Source organism: Hydra viridissima, unplaced genomic scaffold (genome assembly GCF_058129835.1).
Source record: "Hydra viridissima isolate aposymbiotic clone 2 unplaced genomic scaffold, HvirCarnegie_v1 scaffold_16, whole genome shotgun sequence".
Taxonomy (NCBI): domain Eukaryota; kingdom Metazoa; phylum Cnidaria; class Hydrozoa; order Anthoathecata; family Hydridae; genus Hydra; species Hydra viridissima.
Window position 1 is genome coordinate 4,477,035 of NW_028324315.1, and position 19,440 is coordinate 4,496,474.

The 19,440-nt window shown below is 32.5% G+C and overlaps 1 protein-coding gene, 1 long non-coding RNA gene and 5 pseudogenes across 3 annotated transcripts in view; 3 read left to right on the top strand and 4 right to left on the bottom strand.

Moving 5' to 3' along the window:
• Nucleotides 1–3,098: 3,098 nt before the first annotated feature.
• Nucleotides 3,099–6,125, top strand: LOC145201757 (uncharacterized; annotated as a pseudogene).
• Nucleotides 6,126–8,114: 1,989 nt separating this feature from the next.
• On the bottom strand, nt 8,115–8,626 carry LOC149877621 (uncharacterized; annotated as a pseudogene).
• Nucleotides 8,627–8,740: 114 nt separating this feature from the next.
• Nucleotides 8,741–9,974, top strand: LOC149877622 (uncharacterized; annotated as a pseudogene).
• A 907-nt stretch (nt 9,975–10,881) lies between these two features.
• Nucleotides 10,882–13,490, bottom strand: LOC149877623 (uncharacterized). Its single transcript, XR_016448031.1, has 3 exons — nt 12,873–13,490; nt 11,930–12,020; nt 10,882–11,093 (listed from the first exon to the last, which is right to left on the bottom strand). It is a non-coding gene; the product is annotated as an uncharacterized LOC149877623 (long non-coding RNA).
• A 685-nt stretch (nt 13,491–14,175) lies between these two features.
• Nucleotides 14,176–15,518, bottom strand: LOC149877624 (zinc finger MYM-type protein 1-like; annotated as a pseudogene).
• Nucleotides 15,519–15,669: 151 nt separating this feature from the next.
• On the bottom strand, nt 15,670–17,187 carry LOC145190909 (zinc finger MYM-type protein 1-like; annotated as a pseudogene).
• A 1,554-nt stretch (nt 17,188–18,741) lies between these two features.
• LOC149877625 (uncharacterized) overlaps nt 18,742–19,440 on the top strand; it is a 36,625-nt gene continuing 35,926 nt past the window's right edge. For both annotated transcript variants that reach the window (XM_090074286.1, XM_090074288.1), the window contains exon 1: nt 18,742–18,895. The gene's annotated coding sequence lies outside the window, so the exon portion shown is untranslated. The remainder of the gene's footprint in view (nt 18,896–19,440) is intronic.

Below are 19,440 nucleotides of genomic sequence, written 5' to 3' on the forward strand. Positions count from 1 at the left end.
TTTCACGTTCACTTCCTTCTTCGTTTTTAGTATCAATTTATAACTCGCCTAAACTTTGTGATGACAGAGCACTTGACTGGCTAGCAAACATTTTTGAAATGTTTTTCTCTTTTACGCAAGTGCGATTTTCAATTCAAAATTTTAAAATTACAACCTTTCTAACATCATTTCAAGAAACGGAAAAGGAAACAATTCTGAAACACAATGATACTTTACGACCACTTTTACTGGATTTTGCTTAACTTGGATTTTTTGTTACATCCAGAGTCGAGTATTTTAAATAAGGGTGAGATAAAGTAATTTTGCTAAACTGATGGGGTGAATGGCATTAGGAAATATATTAAATTTTATTTAACTACCAAAAGGCCAAGTGAAAATGTAATTATTGCTATTATTACAGTTATACTCCACTTTGGTAACGTTTTTAGAAATATCAATTATTTTTTAACAAAATGGAGCTTTTTTACAGAACACCCGACAGAACCGTTCATGTAATTGGGTTTGGGAACCTATAGGATCAATAACTTTTAGGAATCGATTATTTAATATACCCAAAAGATTGAGTCGGGTAGGGTATGAAAAGTTTTGACTACTCGATTTTATCGGGGTTATCGGGTAATACCCGTTCGGGTAATCGGAGTCCGATAAAATTATTTTTAGCTTTTATCGTTGTCCAATACCAGTTCGGGTCAGGACTCGTTTGGTTTCTATCGGGACCCGAACATTCCCTAAACTGAATGTCAACAGCTTAATCCTCTACCAGAGAGATTAGACTCTCAACAGCAAAAGAGAAAAACAATACAATAGAGAATATGACGCATCGTTTTGTAGTAATGCATTGAACGTAACGCAACTTCTAAATGGTACTTAAAATTATTTCAATTGAATTTATAATGAGTTTATGATGTTACTTTGTAAAGCAGTGTTGTGTTTAGTTATGATTTTAAGCAAAAATTTATATTAACGACATAAAAGAAATTGCCTTATCAATAAACAGAAACGAAGAAAATAGCGAAAACTTCAAGGGCTTCAAAAAACTTTCTTTAAAGTGAGATCAGGGCAAGAAGAATCGAATCCCTTCTCTGTTTTGCTTAATATGTGTTATGAATAAAAACATAGTTTAAGAGATATTTTTTAAAACATTAAATCTCTGAGAAAAATAAAAGCTCCTGAGAAAAGTAATAATATGAAATGAAAATCAATTGTCCATAAATCTTTTAACAGTACTTCTGGTTGTTCTTGAGAAGGGTACTTTAAAACCTGTTCAATGAGGCTATAACACACTGTGGACCAGAGATCATTTTAGGTTTGATGGAGTATCACCTGGGATTTTTTCACTGATAAGTTATTATCATTATAGTAAAAAAATTTAATCATAGTTAAAATTAGTTTCGCCTGCTAAGACAATTAAATTGTCATATCAGTTTTCAAACAAAATTAAATTTAGTTCCGAATTTTATGTAGGAGATCTCTTTCATTTGCCGGGCAATCATTTGAACTAAAATTTAAATTTAGTTAAAAATGTTAATGTTGTGTATTTAGTATACTTGACTGCAAATTGGGCTTTTTCAATAAGCTTAAATATCAAACAGCGCTTCTCCGTTAATAAAACCTGTCTGGATGTTCTCTTAGCGTAATTTCAATTCATTAATATCACCAAGCAAATTCATTAAATAAAAATACCAAGTATATAATGTCTGGAAACAGTTTCTTAAGTGATTCGGTTTGTGCAGTGTGTTGGGTTAAAAAAAGTACTAGATCTAAGTCACTATCTGAAGTCACCACCCGAATACAAGATATTATCAAGCTCTACATATATGATGGTTATGATAAAAATATCATGAGTTTTCCTAATTCTAGGGGATCATGGGGACTTCAAGTTGCTAAGGTATTCTCTATACTAATAGTAAGTATGCGCGTATCCTTCGAACCTCGGCACCGATCTTGTAATCAAAAACTTCGACCACTTTATTGAAGCGTGGCGTATGTGTTGTAAGAATGTATTTTCGTGTATTATTTTGTAGAATTTAATATCAATATATATATTTTTTAAAAAGTAGAATAGTTAAACTTTATTTTTGTGTTGTTCTTTTTGTAATAATCATCGCTATTGTTGAATTTATGGTTCATAAAAACCTCGTTGTTGATTAGATGTATAACTCATATTAGAGGAATGTTGATAACTTTTTTAAATCTATTAGACCCAGTGCAAAAACTTATTTTCTAAGTGCATGCAAAATTTTATTAAAAAATATTATGTAGCAGACATCTAATTTTTTGTAGCAAAGTAGGTACTTATGTGCTGTAAGAATGATATTTTGTAGAGTTTTGAACCAAAGTATATATTTTAGAAAAAAGTTGAAAAGGTAGGCATTATTTTTGTGTTGTTCTTTTTAGTAGTTACTACCGCTATCATTAAATTTACTTTTCTGAAAAAGTTTGTTGTTGATCAGATGTAAAATTTAGTTTAAAGGAATGTTGATAACTTTTTTAAATCTATTTGCCTCTGTGCAGAAACTTTTTTTCTAGGTGCATGCCAAATTTCATTGAAAAATATTATGTAGCAGACACCTTATCATTTGCTGCAGCATAGGTACTTAAGTTTATTTTTTTCCGGAGAATAAAGGTAGGCATAGGGGGGCTAACAACAATCTTTTTAAAAGATCCTTTTAAAAGTTAGCCCCCCCTCCCCCTATATGAAAATTAAACTAAATTTAAAAATAAATTTATCATGATAAAAAGTATATGCATGTTGGTTATGATAAGTGAGTGAGACTCACATAATCATAAACTATCACTCACTTACATAATCATAAACTATCATAATACAATATCATCAGTATCATAACATAGTTGATAGGTTATAGGTGATATATCACGCGATGATAACCAAATGGGTAAAAAGCTTATAATTATTATCATGATAAATTATTTTAAGTCATTGGTAAAGTCAACTCATGACTGATCAAAATTGATATTTAATGCATACAAATGATACCAATTAAATGTTTTTGGTTAAAACAGAAACAAGTAACTAATTTTCACTGAAATTCTTTTTTTTATTTAGGAAATAACTTTACGTGACATTATATGGTATTATGGGTCCCAAAAAGAATATCTGTGTGTTTTGTAGTGCGGCGAAAAACTATTGAGTCAAACTTTGAATTGTCTTTAGAAGTAGAAAAGGATTGTAAAAATGGGCATATTTTGTTTGTATTTGTTAACAATAATGAATGACATCAGTTAACTATTGAGCAAGTCAGTTAACTTTATGGCTTCAATATTTGTTATAGTCAGACTAAACATCTTCTTAATGTATCAAAAAATGGGCTTGCAATTTTTTAGGAGATTCCAAACGTTTTGTTGACTTCTGCAACGAGCCTTTTATTTGTCAAGCAACAACACTGCCAACAACACAATCATTTCAGTCAACCCCATGTTCAAATAAAACTGTTTCATCTTTGCCTCTTCTCCTAAACAAATTAGTATTTTGTCTTCGCCTAATAAAAAATGTCCTTTACTTTCCAGGTTAAGAGCTGACCAGGTGACTCCGAGAAAAAAACTCTTAAAACAGAGATTAAGTGTTTTTGCGACTGAAATTCCTACCGAATAACGAAAACATAGAGTTTATGTAAAGGTGTTGAAAGAAAAAAATAAATTAAGGCCAAGATTTAAACATCTCAATGAGACTATTGTTCGCAAAGAAAAGACAATTAGAAATTTGCAGAGTAAATTAAAAGTCCAACGTCTAAACTTACAGCTAAATAAGCTTCAAATTTCAAATTTACGTTTGAAAAAAGAGCTGCAATTCATTCAAACAAAGCTGTCTACTGAAGAAGTTATTTTACGTCAACAACTTTCTGACAAGAATGTAGAGATTAGTGTCCTGCAAAATGATATGCCTATTTTGCAGGAAAAGTTAGAGCAAATGCAGCAGAAAGTACAAAGCACCAAACGTAAAAAAGTCTACTCATTTGATATTAGGGCACTTATCTATGTTATGCTGGCATGTCAATTTCCTACACACAGTGTGCCCTAACTTCTTTATAAAGTAGGAGAACATTTTGGGTGTAGATTTAGTGACATTCCACATCGCAAAATTGTGGAGCAGATAATGCGCGAGCTGGGTATTATTTCAGAACTCCGGGCTGCTGAAATAGCATTATCAACAAAATATTTGACTTTTGGTTTTGATGCCACAACCCAGGAGGGTGTTCATGTTAATGTTGTGCACTTAACAACTGAATTTTCATGCATGGTTGTAGCCATCGATCAGCTTGCTGGTGTTACTTCTTATGACTATATGAGTCATATTGCAAAGTCTGTAGATAATCTTGCTAAGTTGTATAGTGACTTTTACCAGAAACAATACACTGATGTACAAAGCACTATTATCAGCAACATAACTAACAAAATGAGTGACAGACTGGCAGTGAACCATGCAACTATAACAAAGTTAAACACTTTTTGGCAGAAATCTCCTAATGAACTGAACTGTCACCTTCACCCACTGGATACAATCACTTCTGCTTGCAAGTCATCGCTTAAAGCTTTGGAAACTTTAAAAGGGAAGCTTCTTGGTAGAGATTGTTTTGCAGTAAACATTGTTTTGCAGTTAAAAAAAACTCCGTTACAAGGATGGTAAAGGTAAATAAATATGATAAACTCTTATCATATTTTTACTATAATGATGTTTTCTTGATATTTTAAATTTATTTCATTTCAAGTTATTATTTTGAATTTAAATATGAACTTAATAAATGTGTTGATTAACATACTTTGTTCAAATTTGCAAATAAGTACTTTGCATTGCACTTTTGGTTATAATTTTTTTTTAAAGGTGATCCAATAGGCTTTGTCACCTTTTTGGATGAGCATGGTCTTCCTAGAGGACTTATACTATGCTATAGGGGAAATCGATTGCACATACTTTTTCATACATGTGGAATTTTAATACATCACTACCATAAACTTCAGAGTTTTCTGTGTTCTGGAGTAGTGTTATGTGGAGGACTGAGAAATAGTCTTTAGAAAAAGACTTCATATCTGAAACGGGTTAGATGCTATGATGGATTAATAATTAAAATGTTTGGTTCTTATTTTTTTATGGCATATTTTATTTAATTTTAGGTATACGTGAGATGTGTGCCCTAGGTTTGATTAAAAAGTTAGTGACTGGTCGCTGGATGAAAAAGTTCTATTGCACCAGAACAAGGACTTGACTACTTGTCTGGCATCCAAGTGATCAAAAATGTTTGCAATGCACTTGTTGAAAGCAGCGCAAAAGCTCTTTCCCTTATTCATCGAGAAAAAGACTTTTTTGGAGGTGATCTCAATGATCCAGTTTTTCAATCACTTATAGACTTTTGACAAAAACTGATGAAATGAGAGATGCATTAGCCAGCTGTCTAAATGCTGTCATTAGCGCTATTAAGCGTCAGTATGAGCGACAGTTTACTATGACCTTAACTGACCAACTGAAGTCCCAGACATTTTCAGCACGTACACATAATATTGACTGTGAAGAACTTGTGGGTATGTTTAGTGCTGCAAAGCAAAAAGCTCCTAATGCCACACTTTGTTACTTGTCATCGAAAAATCGCTCATGCAAGAATAAAACAACTGATTTTCTTTCTAAAAAACAAACTGATTCACGAAATAAATTGATAGCCTGGTCAATCTCCTCAGCCAGTTAAAAGCGCTTAGCAAATATACAATGCCATGAAGAAATGAAAGCAGAATTGATTAAGCGCATGGCTAAAAAGATTCAAAATAAGAAGGAGGAAGAAAGAAGAAAAGTGGAAAAAATTTAAAAAAAATGTGCACCTCTACAGGTAAAACAACTCTTCCCAGATCTCGCAGATAACGAAGCTGCAGATATTGAAGACATTCTCAATGGAGATGCTGTTAGAAGAAGTATTTGTCACATGTGGTATGATGCTGACACTAAAAGCCAAGATCTGTACTATGGCAGGCTTCTTAGAATTAAAAAAAAAAATAATGCTTTATATACAGTTTCCTGTTGGAAACCAAATGAAAACGAGGACGATGATGCTGTTGAATACGAAATGAGCAAATATCAATTATCTGCAGACATCATAAGCGGTGATTTGATGTTATCATAAGCAAATTGAGTGCAAATAGGTAGTAAAAAGGTATATTTTATTGTAAATAATTTATATATCTAATAAAAAGATCCACATCTGTAAATGAAATCTATTAATGCATAGTTTATATCGCTGCGCATTAATAGATTTCATTTACAGATGTGGATCTTTTTATTAGATCTATTTTACTATTTAACACCCCCCAGTCCTTTTTTTTTTTTTTTTGTATGCTTATTAAAGGATTGTTTTTTTTTCATTACTTATATATATATATCAGTTCTTATTTCAGGTAGTTGGGTAGTTACCAATATCTAATAATGTTGATTTGGTTGCAAAGTAAGCTCGATTTACACAGGGCCGTACCAAGGGCAGGGCCGGCCGGGCCGCGGCCTGAGGCGCCAAAATTAGGAGGGCGCATATTTTAATAATTTAAAAAAATAGTAATCAGTTTATGAAACAAATTTTCACGGCGTCGCTGCTGTTGATAAGAAAATTAATTAAAATTCCGCCTCTTTACACAAACTCCTCAATTTTTTTTTTTTTTTTCTGCCATATAAATTTATTAAAGTCGTAAACCATAATATAAACACAAATAGCAGGGGCAAGAAGAAGACATAATTGGTTTTATCACCAAGCCCCTAGATCTATTGAGGCTTTGGTAATTGGAGACACTAGTCTCATCTCCTGATTTTAGTATAGGTATTACCCTCGCAACTTTAAGTTTATCGGGAAAGATTCCTTGGTTTAAAGAGGGCGTAAAAATATTCAAAAGCGGAACTTTTAAATAAGGCATTGATTTTATTACTATATTACTGCTTACATAATCAACTCCATTACCTTTATTTGGTTTAAGTAAGTACACGGCATCAAACAATTCTGTTTCTGTCAAAACCATTTCAATTGACATGCAAAAAAAATGAAAGGATTGAAGGATTTCATTCAGAGTCTTCAAGATGTTGGGGTGGAAATCATTATCAAAGATGTCACAGAAAAAGCTAACCAGAGCGGAATTGATGGTGGCTTTCCAATCAAGAGAAAGCGCAAAGTGAAGCGGATGGCACTTTATGAAGCTAAGATGACTCTCACCTTTTCACAGCAGAAACAGAATTCGGATCTCAGAGCAACCTTGTGTTTGACAGCATTGTTACACAAATTGAATGGCGGTTTGTGGCTATCTGTATCCTCTGATTTTGACTTCCTCAGTGGGCATTTACTCTCTAAAAGTTCAGTGGATGAACTCAAGAGAAAAGCTGTTAACTTATCTCAAATTTACAAGGCAGCTTTAGATTCTTCCGATTCCCAGTCGCAATATTTGTTATATATCTATCTAAATTAATTTTTAATTTTTTTTTTTTTTATATAAGAAATATTATTTTAGTTAACAAAATTATTATTATTGCTACAATAAAAATTCAAACCCGAAGAAAAAATACATGCGCGAGTTTGCAACATAGTTCTATTACAAAACTACCGTTAGCCGAACATGAAATTATGTTGTTGGTCGCATTTTTCTTAAGTAATCCTTGTAGTTAAATTTTGATACTTAAACTTGGATAACTTTTTATAGAATCATTCTTTTTTTACGAAATTTTCGCCATTTTAATACTAATTTAAAGCTCTTTCCAATGATATTTAATAGTCTTATATATAAAGAGTTTAAAATTTTTATGTGCAAACCTACTAATAGCAATTAGGCGCTACTGCAGTTTTCCCCCCCCCCCCCTTTTTTTTTTTATGATTAAGTTGTAAAAAATCCCACTAAAAAGTTTTTAGTAGGATTTTTTACAACTTTGACTTCGAATTAGAGCACTTTCCGTTGATTTTCAGGTCCATGTTTTTATATTTTTCTGAACATAGTCAATAGAAGTTATACCTGGTCGGGACACAAAATATTTCGACAAAACGGACTTATTGTTTAAAAATATCGTAATCACGTGATCAAAGTAAGTGCAAGAAAAATTTACCTATTGAAGAAAGTCTTCAGTTTCATTCACTTCTCTCAACTCTCTATATATACACAGTTGTATTTGTAATTAGCTCAGATGCCATATTTCCATGTCAACTTTTCTCAACATTGAATTTAGAGTTTCAGACCGAAATTTTATTTCTGTTTGAATAAATATTTGCAGACACTCTTCCGTGAGTGAGATCAGTCCACCTCTGTTTTGAACATCAATAAGTCTTTGTCCATGTGACAAACTTTTTTCAAGAATACAGTGTTTTAAAATAGAAATAATTGCTTGATTTTCTTCAGATTGATAATGTTTACTGCTTTTTGCTTTTTTTAAAAATTTTGACAAAACGTAGCCAGCTAAGTATTGCAGGCCATCTAATTCCTTTGCAGATATGGGTTTCAGTTCAATTGATTTATTGTCTGAAAAAGATATTTTATAATAATACAGAATTTTTTCAGTTAACGCTGTTGATAAAAGTGTACTGCAGGGTTTTTTAAGATCATTAAAATATTTATCAGACACTATTACAAGTGATGAATATGTTTCCATGTAAAAGTTTTCACCATTTTCTGTCTTCACTAACTTTTTGTAAATCATTTATTACATTGTTATATTGAGATAATTTCTTTAATATTATGTCTGGATAGTATTTTTCACTAATACTATAATAATTTTTGTAAAACAGACTCTGTGGAAGAAATTATAGTTCAAAAACTAGATAATCTTAAAAAACAACTAGATGAATTTTATAGTGTAGAGCAAGTTGAATTTATTTCTAATCAGAATGAAGCTATCATAAGAGATTTAGTATTAAAAATCCTTCTGATTTAATCCTGCATATTATTAAAGAAAGAGGTGTAAATCCAAGTGTAGGTTTTGTATGAGTTTCTTTAGATGGTGGAGGAGGCTTCCTCAAAGTTGTTGTGAATGTTTTTGAAGAACAAGAATCTGAAAATAATTTTATGAATAGTGGCGTTCAAAAAGTTCTTATTATAGCAATTGTTGAAGATATTCCTGAAAAATATGAAAACCTTAAATTAGTACTTGAGAAACTCAGTATTGAGGATGTAAACTATTATATTGCTTTTGATCTTAAATGTGTTAATGTATTATTTAGTCTTTCATCACACGCAGGTAAAAAAGTTTGCTTGTGGTGTAGTGGTGAATGTATGCTTGATAAAGGAACTCTTAAAACTATCGACAGCATTGATTCCTGTTATAAAGCATATATTAAAAATGGATCTATCAGATCACCTATGAAGGAATTTGATAACATTGTGAACAAATGCCTAATATATATTAACACCGATAAAAATACTGTGCTAGAAAACTTAGTTGCTCCACCTGAGCTATATCTTCTCATTAGAGCAGTAGATAAAATAGCAGGATTTCTTTTAACTGATGGGATGGTTTTGATTTGTGGTTGAAAAAACACTATATAGTTAAAAGGTGATATTATGGAGTTGGATGGGATGGTAATAATGCAAATAAAATTTTAAAATTGATTGATGAACTTCAACTTGAAGTGCAACTTAATGTACCATATCTTCTTCCTGTAATCCAAAGCTTAAGAACTTTTAAATCTGTAAAAAAAGCTTGTTTTGGAAGAAATCTCGATTCTGACTCAGAACACAAAGTGTCATTGTTTAAAGATGGTTTTCTATGCTTACAAGGGACAGCTTTTTCTCTAGGAAAGACACTAACAGTGTCATGGAAAATCCATATTATATTCTGCCATGTTTTAATTTTTGTAAAGCATGCAGGACGTGGCTTGTCAAAGTATGCAGAACATTGTGGTGAGGCAATTCATGCAAAGTTTAAGCCTACATGGCAAAGATGTAAATGTAATATAGATCATAAAGATTATGGAGATAGATTGCAAACTGCTGTTGTTGATTTTGGAATAGATTGAAAACTACTGCTGTTGATTTTGGAAGATTATAATATTGCTTAGTTATAGGAATTATAATTTGTAAAAAATTTCTTTTTTATCTTATTGTAAAGTAAAGCTGTCTTAGAAAAGTTGTGGGATTGGAGCAAAGAGAAAAATATAACCCACAATTTAATACACCCCCTGCCCACCTGTGTTAAATAGGTTTTCAAAAAAACTTTTTTACTGATCTAAACTAAATCAAAGTTAATCAATAGATTTCAAATTTCATCCAAAATTACTTTGGCATTCAGGATTTATGGACATATAAAATTAACAACTCCCTCATTTTTTATTGATGGGGGAGGGGTTCAGAATTTTGTGTTTTTTCCATTTTTAGCTAGCCATTCCAGACAATTTTTTTATAAATCAAATAACCATATGTAATTTATATCATTGTATAGAGCTTGACTTAACTTAAAAAATGAGGGGTCATTCGGCCTTTGAAGTTAAGCGGATCTAAAGTTATTGAATTTTTTGTAGTGCAAAAATTGATGATTTTTTGAGGAAAGGTATAGCACACCCTGTAAAAATGACAAATAATACCAACTTCATGTCCCCTGGAAACCCCTTTAGGGGTAAATAGTATATGGGTACAAGGTTCACCACAAGAAATTTCAAAATCAAAAATGGCCGTCCGAGCGAAATATTCACATTCAAAGATATTGGTCTATAATTCTCATTTTCGCCATATAGATATTGTCAAAACTTAACGTATTTTTTTTTTTTTTTCTCTATATTGCGAAGCAATTTATTGCTACTAATAGAAACAGCAAATGTTTGCAACATTGGCACCACAATCATGTACTTGGCAGAGTGGATATACTAGGGTGTACGTTTTAACCATATCATAAATTTTAGACCAAAACATGAAACAGACAAATAAAGATAAAAAAGGGAATTTTATTCTGGTCAATTCATTTCAGTACGTATAAAGAGCAAATTCTGATGCTACACTTTCTGTCATTCCACATAAATTCACATACGTTTACTGCTTGAGTCCACAACACATTGCAAAAGTTGAAGATTGTAATCAGGATGAGTTTGGACTGCTGAACTGCTGCCGAAGAGTTGGAATGCATTGCCTCGGTTATTTGTTCACTAAAGAGTCCCAAAGAACAGTTATTTCTAGAAATGAACTGAGGAACATGGAGGAACAGAAACTGAGGAAAAAAATAAAAATAAAAACGGAACAGCCGGGCCAAAGATTTTCCTGATAAGCTAAGTATATATATATATATATATAACATAATTTCTAAATACAAATCCTTAGAACCTATTCTTCAAGAAAACATGAATAAATACTTGATATAAAAAGAGGAAAGAGTAAACTTGCAATTTCCACCTGGAAACTTTTAAAAAACACTTTTTTTTCTATAAAAATAAACCTTGAAGTTTTGAAACGCTAAGAAGTAAAAATTTATGTATAAAAGTTAAAAAGTGTCCACATTCCATTAGATTCCTCATCCCTTTTTTAATATATACGAAAAGTTTTATAAAAATTGGATGTGTTTTGGTACTAAGGAATCCTAACCTCCAAAAGCTTTGTTTTAAAAAAACGCTCCCGCTTCAAGCTTTTTTCTTAAAAGTGGTCTTAAGATATGAAAAAAATTTAAATGAAGCCATATAAACCATAATACTTTCTATATATGGCTGGAAAGAGTTTGAGTAACCCTAATTGATGCAAAAAACTTCAAGGTGTTTGCTTAAGTATAAAAAAAGATGATTAAATCATGTTAGTGTAATAAAAACAATACTTTATCAGTAAAAAAGTCCCAGGTGACACTCCATCAAACCTAATATGCCTTCTGGTCCACAGTGAATAGTTTCCAGTTGGCTGGGTTTTTCTAGTTGATCTTATTCCTCGACGATCTATACCTAAACCTGTTGCTAAATCTAAAACAACCTATGTTATAAGGTGAACGGCTGTCGCTTACCCGCTTTCTTTCAGTTTTTCAGTCAGCCAATCTCTTAGAATATTTGGCGGCGTTGATTTTCAAATGTTTGACATTTCAGATGCGTGATTCCCTGAAAGAAAATGATATAGAGCATTTACATAATAAGACAAGCTTAAAATAAGTAATACTTTTCAAGTTAAGTTGAAAAGTATTATATTTACAATTGGTAATTGTCCTATGAAAGCTTTTTCTTAAAATACTTTAAAAAACTTTACTCTAAAAACTTATTCAAAAAATTAAGTTTTTCTCTTTTTTCATTAAGAAAGGAGAACTTTGAAGTGCTTTTTAAAACAGAATATGTTTTGTGAAAATCTAAATCAAGCTTAAAATAAATAATACTTTTCAACTTATTTAAGACATTCAACATATTGTGAGGGCGGTGGCTTTTATTTATTTTTATTATTAATAAATTATATTTTATATAAAGTTTGGGGGGGGGGGGAAGGAGTAAAGGGAAGGGGAAAGGGTTTGGTTTGGGTTTAGTGTGTGTTGATTAGTTATTCGGAGGTTGGGAACAAGGTTAATGGTCTTCGGAGTATTTGGTTAGGAAAGGGCTAGGTTTGGGTTGTAGGAAGGTATATGGAGGTTGGGAACAAGGTTGGGGGGTTTTATTAAATATTTTCTATGTTCGGTCCCTCAGGTAATTATATTACGGCGCGGCTATGGTAAGGTGCGCGGTTAGAGCATCATACTTTTTTTTAATAACAATATTTAACGCATATAGTAATAACAATAATAATAATAATCGAAATGCAAACAAAAATACTTACTACTGGTTCTTTTTCTCTTACTTTTCTTAACAAATATTCTCAAATATTCTCATCAATATATATATTCTCTTAATATTAACTCATGCAAATATCAATAAATCAATACAGATATAATAACACTTATTTAAAGTTACTCAAATATCTTTTCTTACCAATTCTTCTTTTAAAATCTTCATAAATTCTTCTCATAAAATTCTCTTTAAATCTTTAAAATCCTTTTCTCATAAATTCCTCTTTTAAATTTCTTAAAATCTTCTTTTTAAATCTCTTTAAACTCTTTTCTCTTTAAATCTCTTAAAATCTCTTAGAATCTCTTAAAATCTCTTTTAAAACTCTTTTCTCATAAAATCTTCTTTTAAAACTCCTTTAAAACTCTTTTCTCATAAAATCTTCTTTTAAAACTCCTTTAAAACACTTTTCTCATAAAATCTTCTTTTCAATCTCTTTTAAATCTCTTTAAATCTCTTACTTTTCCTTCCCCTTTTTCTCTCTTGTTTTTTGAGCTTTTATAGTTTTCGGTTGTTTATCGTTTTGCAACTTATTCATCATTTATTTATATGACAGGCTGAATAAGTTTTCCGCGTGTACGTCTTTTCTTGGTTGTTGTTATTTTTTACTTTCTCTTTTCGCTATATCGTTTATTCATATGACAAATTCAATAAGTCTCTGTGTGTACGTCTTTTCTTGGTTGTTGTTATTTTTTACTTTCTCTTTTCGCTATATCGTTTATTCATATGACAAATTCAATAAGTCTCTGTGTGTACGTCTTTTCTTGGTTGTTGTTATTTTTTACTTTCTCTTTTCGCTATATCGTTTATTCACATGACAAATTCAATAAGTCTCTGTGCGTACTTCTTTTCTTGGTTGACTCACTCTTTTCTTCGTTCCAATGTTATTAACTTGAGTCGGGTAAAACTTAAAGATAATGTTTTCAATTTTATCATTTTCCCTCCTCACAATATATAGATATCAAACATATTTAAGTATAGACAGTTTGAATGTTTAGATACCATAGGGATAGCAGGAAATTTTTGTTTTATCTAATACAAAGTTTGCTACCTAAGTTTGTTGATTTATAATAGCCTAATAACACAATAGTTATCAAGAGTGCAGGCCCGCCGTGAGCCTTTGCGGCGCCCAGGGTCAAAATTTCCCAAGCGCCCTACTGAAAGTGAAAGCTGATCTAATGATCCATAATTCAATACATATAATAAGCCATTTGATAACAAATCAAAGAGGATAAAAGAATATAGAATTTTTCAATTTTAATTAATGAACATTTGAACAGTTTATTTCTAGATAATTGCAATGGTCTTTTGACTTATACACTCATACATAAAATGATAAAGTCAACACTAGAACATGGTAGAAACAGATCAAAGACAATCATTAAACACTATTGGATGTTAAGAGCAAAAATTTGTCTAGAATATAACAGCTATTGTTGTTTCAACTTCAGAGGAAATTGATCTTTCGAGCTTTACTCATGGCGAATTTGGAAATCACTTCACCGTAGCACAACTTTTTGGCAAGATTATGCTCAAAGGAAATAACCAGAAGATTCGTGAGTCGTTCTTGGCTCATTGTAGACCTTAAAGCTGTCTTAACTAGAGCAAGCTTACTAAAAGATCTCTCGCCTTCTGCAACAGAAACAGGGATGGTGTTGAAGATGCGCAGCAAAATGCAGACTGATTCGAAGAGCGGCTGAAGACCTTTCTGGTATATTCCATTCAATAACGTCATGGAAGTGAGAGATTCTTTTGGACCAAAAAGATTGGATCGCTTCAGAGCATCGAGGTGGCGGACCTCTTCAATAAGTTTCTCTTCCTCAACATCGGTCGCGTAGATTTGTGCCAAGACCTTGCATTTCTCCTCCAATTGGATAGGTGCTTCAACACTTTCTTCTGATTCTTCTTCATTTGACATAACAAGAGATTTCAATGACCACAAGAACGAAAACATATTCGTCGTCTTTTCAGCAGCTTGGAATCTATCGCTGACCTGCTGAATAAGAGTATCAAGAGCGGTATTGAATACGCTCACCTCAAACTCTTTTGCTTCGTCTTCATGGAAATGAGCGGTGTTCCTCACCTCTTCGTGAAAGGTCTTCCTTTTTTTCGTCCTCTTCTTCACAAATTCTGATTGAAAACCAAAAGAAGCAAGACCAGATGCTATCAAACGTGCCTCATTAAGGATGCTGGTCCAAGATGATCTCAGTCGATTTAGATCTTCAATAAGAGTCTTAATGAGTTTCATCTCGTCGTCCAAGGAGATATTTTCTGATTGGAGTGCAAGGCTTACGTAGTTGATTGATTGAAGAGTTTTATACCAAAAGGTTGTCATTACGATGAACTCGAATGAATGAACCCACTTCTCCAGAGATTTTACTTCATTCAATTGATCAGCTGTTAGATCAAAATCGCGGAGCTTTTTCAAAGATTCGAGGATTTCCCTGGATCGCTTGACTAGCGGCTTCACGACCTCGATTCGCGCACTCCATCTGGTTTGCGACGTTTGATGAAGGGACAAACCAGTGGTTTCAATCAAGACTTTCCACCGACTAGGGCTTCCACTGAAAAGATTGTAAAGTGACTGGACTCGGCCAAAGTAGTTCTTGACTTCAACCGAAGTTTCAGCAGAATGAACACCAGCAAGGTTGAGACTATGAGTGCTGCATGGCATATAGAGAGTTTGAGGATTTTTTTGCAGTATAATTGCCTGTACTCCTTTGTATATACCGGACATGTTCGCTCCATTGTCATATCCTTGACCTCTGCAGTTTTTGAGATCGATTCCATTTTGTTCTAAGACGTCCATAATAAGCTTGGCAATGTCAGCACCTATCTTTTTTCAAGATTCTTGACCCTCAGAAAACGCTCCTTCACGGTCCATCTTTTGTCAGTACCAAAGTATACAAAGCGGAGAACAAAGGTGATTTGCTCGGTGTGAGAGACGTCCGGAGTCCCGTCCACAAGAATGGAATAGTAGATGGCCATATGAGCTTCGTTGATGATGGCACCGTGAACGATTCCTCCGCACTCTTTGATGAATTCATTTTGAGTGCTCCAGCCCAAGTAATGGGCATTCATTTTGTTACCTTCTTGTTGGCAGCGGGAAACTTCTTCTAAGTGTAGTTGGAGAGTCTTGTTGTGCTTGGCCAAGAGCTCTAGGGTAGCTAGAAAGTTGCCATTGTCGTCTTCTCCAATCATTTTTGATGACCCTAAAAATTATAATAATAAGACAGATTTATTTAAAACAATAAAGAAGCATTTGTTTTATTTTATGATGATTCTATGATGATTTTATATTATGATTTATGAATATTATAACATATTTATTTAAAAGAATAAAGAAGGATTTGTTTTATTTAACGATTTCCAAAATATCTAGTTAATCTTATAAATATAAGCTAAATAGATTTAAAGATAGTCGGTATCACAATAGAATAATTGTAAATAGATTTACCTCTGAAACTAAGGTTTCGTGACGCTAAAAAAATAGTAACATCTAAGATGCATCGTAGAATTTCACGCCACCTGGCTGCTTCATTTCTTATCGAGTTTTCAAGAGCTGAATCTATTCCGCTTTGATTTTCTAAGCTTTCTAGCGCCGTTTTCAATTCTATGTAAAAGTTTCGATGCTGGGCGTTATTCTGGTGACTTTTGACTTTCTCAGGTAGCTTGTACCAGTTGCAGCTTATTCCATCATTCCATCTTAGAAGGTGCGACTGGTGTCCGATCCCAAAAGATTGTTTGCTTCCAAACAGAGAACACGGAAAGCAAGTTAATGATTTCTTAGATACACTCCAGACCAGCCAATCTCGGCATGTCTTCTCCCCGTTGAGAAAAGTTTCGTAGAAAATTGATTCAGGAACCTTCTTCTTATTAGAATCTTTCGGGAAAGCTGAAGGATTTCGAGGAAGCCCCTGTAGAAGCACAGAATCTCTTTCCACTTTGGAAAGATGTGCTGCCCACAAAGCAGGATCATTGGAAGGAATGGTAGCGATGGGTTCTTCTGTTGGCAACACCTGATAATAAATTTTAAAAAATCTTATTTTATTAGCTTAAAAGTTTATTAACATCATTACTTTTAAAGATGTAGAACTTACGAAAATATTCTCTTCATTCACAGCTACCATTCCGATTTTTGATAGGGGCTCTCCCGAGCTTTCAGAAATGTCAGTGACATCGTTTTCAGTTCCAACCTATAAAAATAAGTTAAAAATTTATATAACATTGAATTAATCAAATGGGAAAATATCCTTTCACGGGGAAAACTATTTACTACTTGAATCGATTGACTTGGCAGGAAAGAGTTTGAAGCAGTAGGACTTTCATCTTCTCCTTTTTTTGTAACTGTAATACCACAGTCTTGAAGAGTGCGTTTGTTCTTTTCCTCATTCGCAGTTTTTTGAGCAGCATTCTTTCTTACTTGACAACCAGAATCTTTCTTTTTAAAACCAGACATGTTTTAATTCTTTTTGAAACAGCATTCGCTCATAAGCAAAGAACTGTTTGAATTTCTTCTTGATTGGGTCTATCAGACTATCACATCGATATCACGTGTTTCAAAATTGTTTCAAATTTGAGAGATTTTAAAAATTAGAGAAATAAATTTAATAAAATTGTTTTAATATTTTATATCAATATCAAACTACTTGGATTTAATCTAATCTTTTTTTTTAATAAAGTAAAAAATCTCCGTTTTTAATTGAATGAAAATCTCCGTGCACTAAAGTTATTTTAAACATTTACTTCAGCGGGTTGTTAAATTAATCATTAGTATTCACTTTATTTGCGAGTTTCCGCTATATAAAAAGAATCGCTTTATTTAAAACTAATGTTTTGAAAGTTTCAAAACATAAGTTTTAAATACAATAAAAAAAGTAATTAATGCTTTAAAACTAAGAAATTAGCATTACTTTCAAATTGAAAGTAATGCTAATTTCTTAGTTTTAGAGCATTAATTACTTTTTTTATTTAAAAAGTCCAATTATGAAGCACTTCATTACAAAGTTGAAAATTTAAACTAAAAAAAATTGACCGGCCAAAAAAAGCAATTGACCGTCTATTATATGTTTTAGCTGGTCAAATTGACCGGCTGCTTTTGCTTTCTTATTTTCCACGCTGCTTCCCAGTACTTCATCTTTTTTTTAAATAAACATGAAAAAAAAAATTATTTATATTCGGCTTCGTGCGCCCCTGTCGACCTGGCGCCCGGGACAAAACAACCCAGTAGACCCCCCCTCAGGGCGGCCCTGCAAGAGTGTCCCAGAAAAAGGGTTTTTGTTCCTTGCCTGCAAATTTTTAGTGAACTAAAATAACATTTAAACCTTAGGCTTTAAAGGCCTGAACTTGATAATGCAGAAGTGACGCGCTTCACGCAAGCGAAATTGGTCTTTATCTAAATGCTCTATATCATTTTCTTTCAGGCAATCGCGCATCTGAAATGTCGATCATTTTAAAAACTACGCCACCAAATATTCCGACAGATTGGCTGACTGAAAACTGAAACAAAGCCTAATAACACCGGTTGTTTTAGATTTAGCAGCAGGTTTAGGTATAGATCGACGAGGAATAAGTTCAACTCGAAAAGCGCAGCCAACTGGAAACTGCGACAGCCTCATTGAACAGGTTTTAAAGTACACTTATCAAGAACAAGCAGAAGTTCTGTTAAAACATTAATGGACAATTAATTTTTATTTCAGATTATTACTTTTCTCAGGAGCTTTCATTTTTCTCAGAGATTTAATGTTTTAAAAATTATAACTCTTAAACTATGTTTTTATTCATAACACATATTTAAAGAAACTTTTTTACAGCCCTTGAAATTTTCGCTATTTTCTTCGTTTCTGTTTATTGATAAGGCTATTTATGTTGTTAATATAAATTTTTACTTAAAATCATAACTAAACACAACACGGCTTTACAAAGTAGCATCATAAACTCATCATAAATTCAATTGAAATAATTTTAAGTACCGTTTAGAAGTTGCGTTGCGTTCAATACGTTACAACAAAACAACGCGTCATCCTCTCTATTGTATTGTTTTGCTGTTGAGAATTTAATCTCTCTGGTAGAGAGTTAAGCTGTTGACTTTTAGAAAGTAAATATAATAAAACACGATTTATTTGCAACATTCTTCAACTGGTTGAGAGCATTTTCGCTTTCGAGAGGTAATTTACAATTTTACATCAACATCAATTTTACATCATGCTTTTTAAATATCAACAAACTTTTAATCAACTATTTTTTGTTTCCTACTCATTTTTGTATAGATTTTCATGCGTTCATACTCAGCGTTTCATGTTCAGCGTTCAGCGTTCATATTCATACGAATGACAGAACAATTTTTTTTTGATTAATTATAGTCGCCGACGTCGTATGAAATACGTTGGTGACTGTTATTGATCAAAAAGAGTCGTAAAAGACTTTCTGGCCTCAAAGACCGGTAAGTCGTTTAAGACTCTTTTTGATTATGAACAGTCACCAACGTGTATAAGTGTAATAAAATATCGATGGCTCCGCGCAAAATCGGACTATCTGCAATCTCCGCGGAAAACAAATTTGGCATATCTGCAATCTCCGCGTAAAACAAAATTGGACTATCTGCATTTTTGCCAGATACATTTTCGGACTATCTGCGTTTTTCGGGTGCATAAATTTTTGGTGGTGTTTCTTTAAATATTTGAAGTTTTTTATAAAATTCTACAATTTTTTA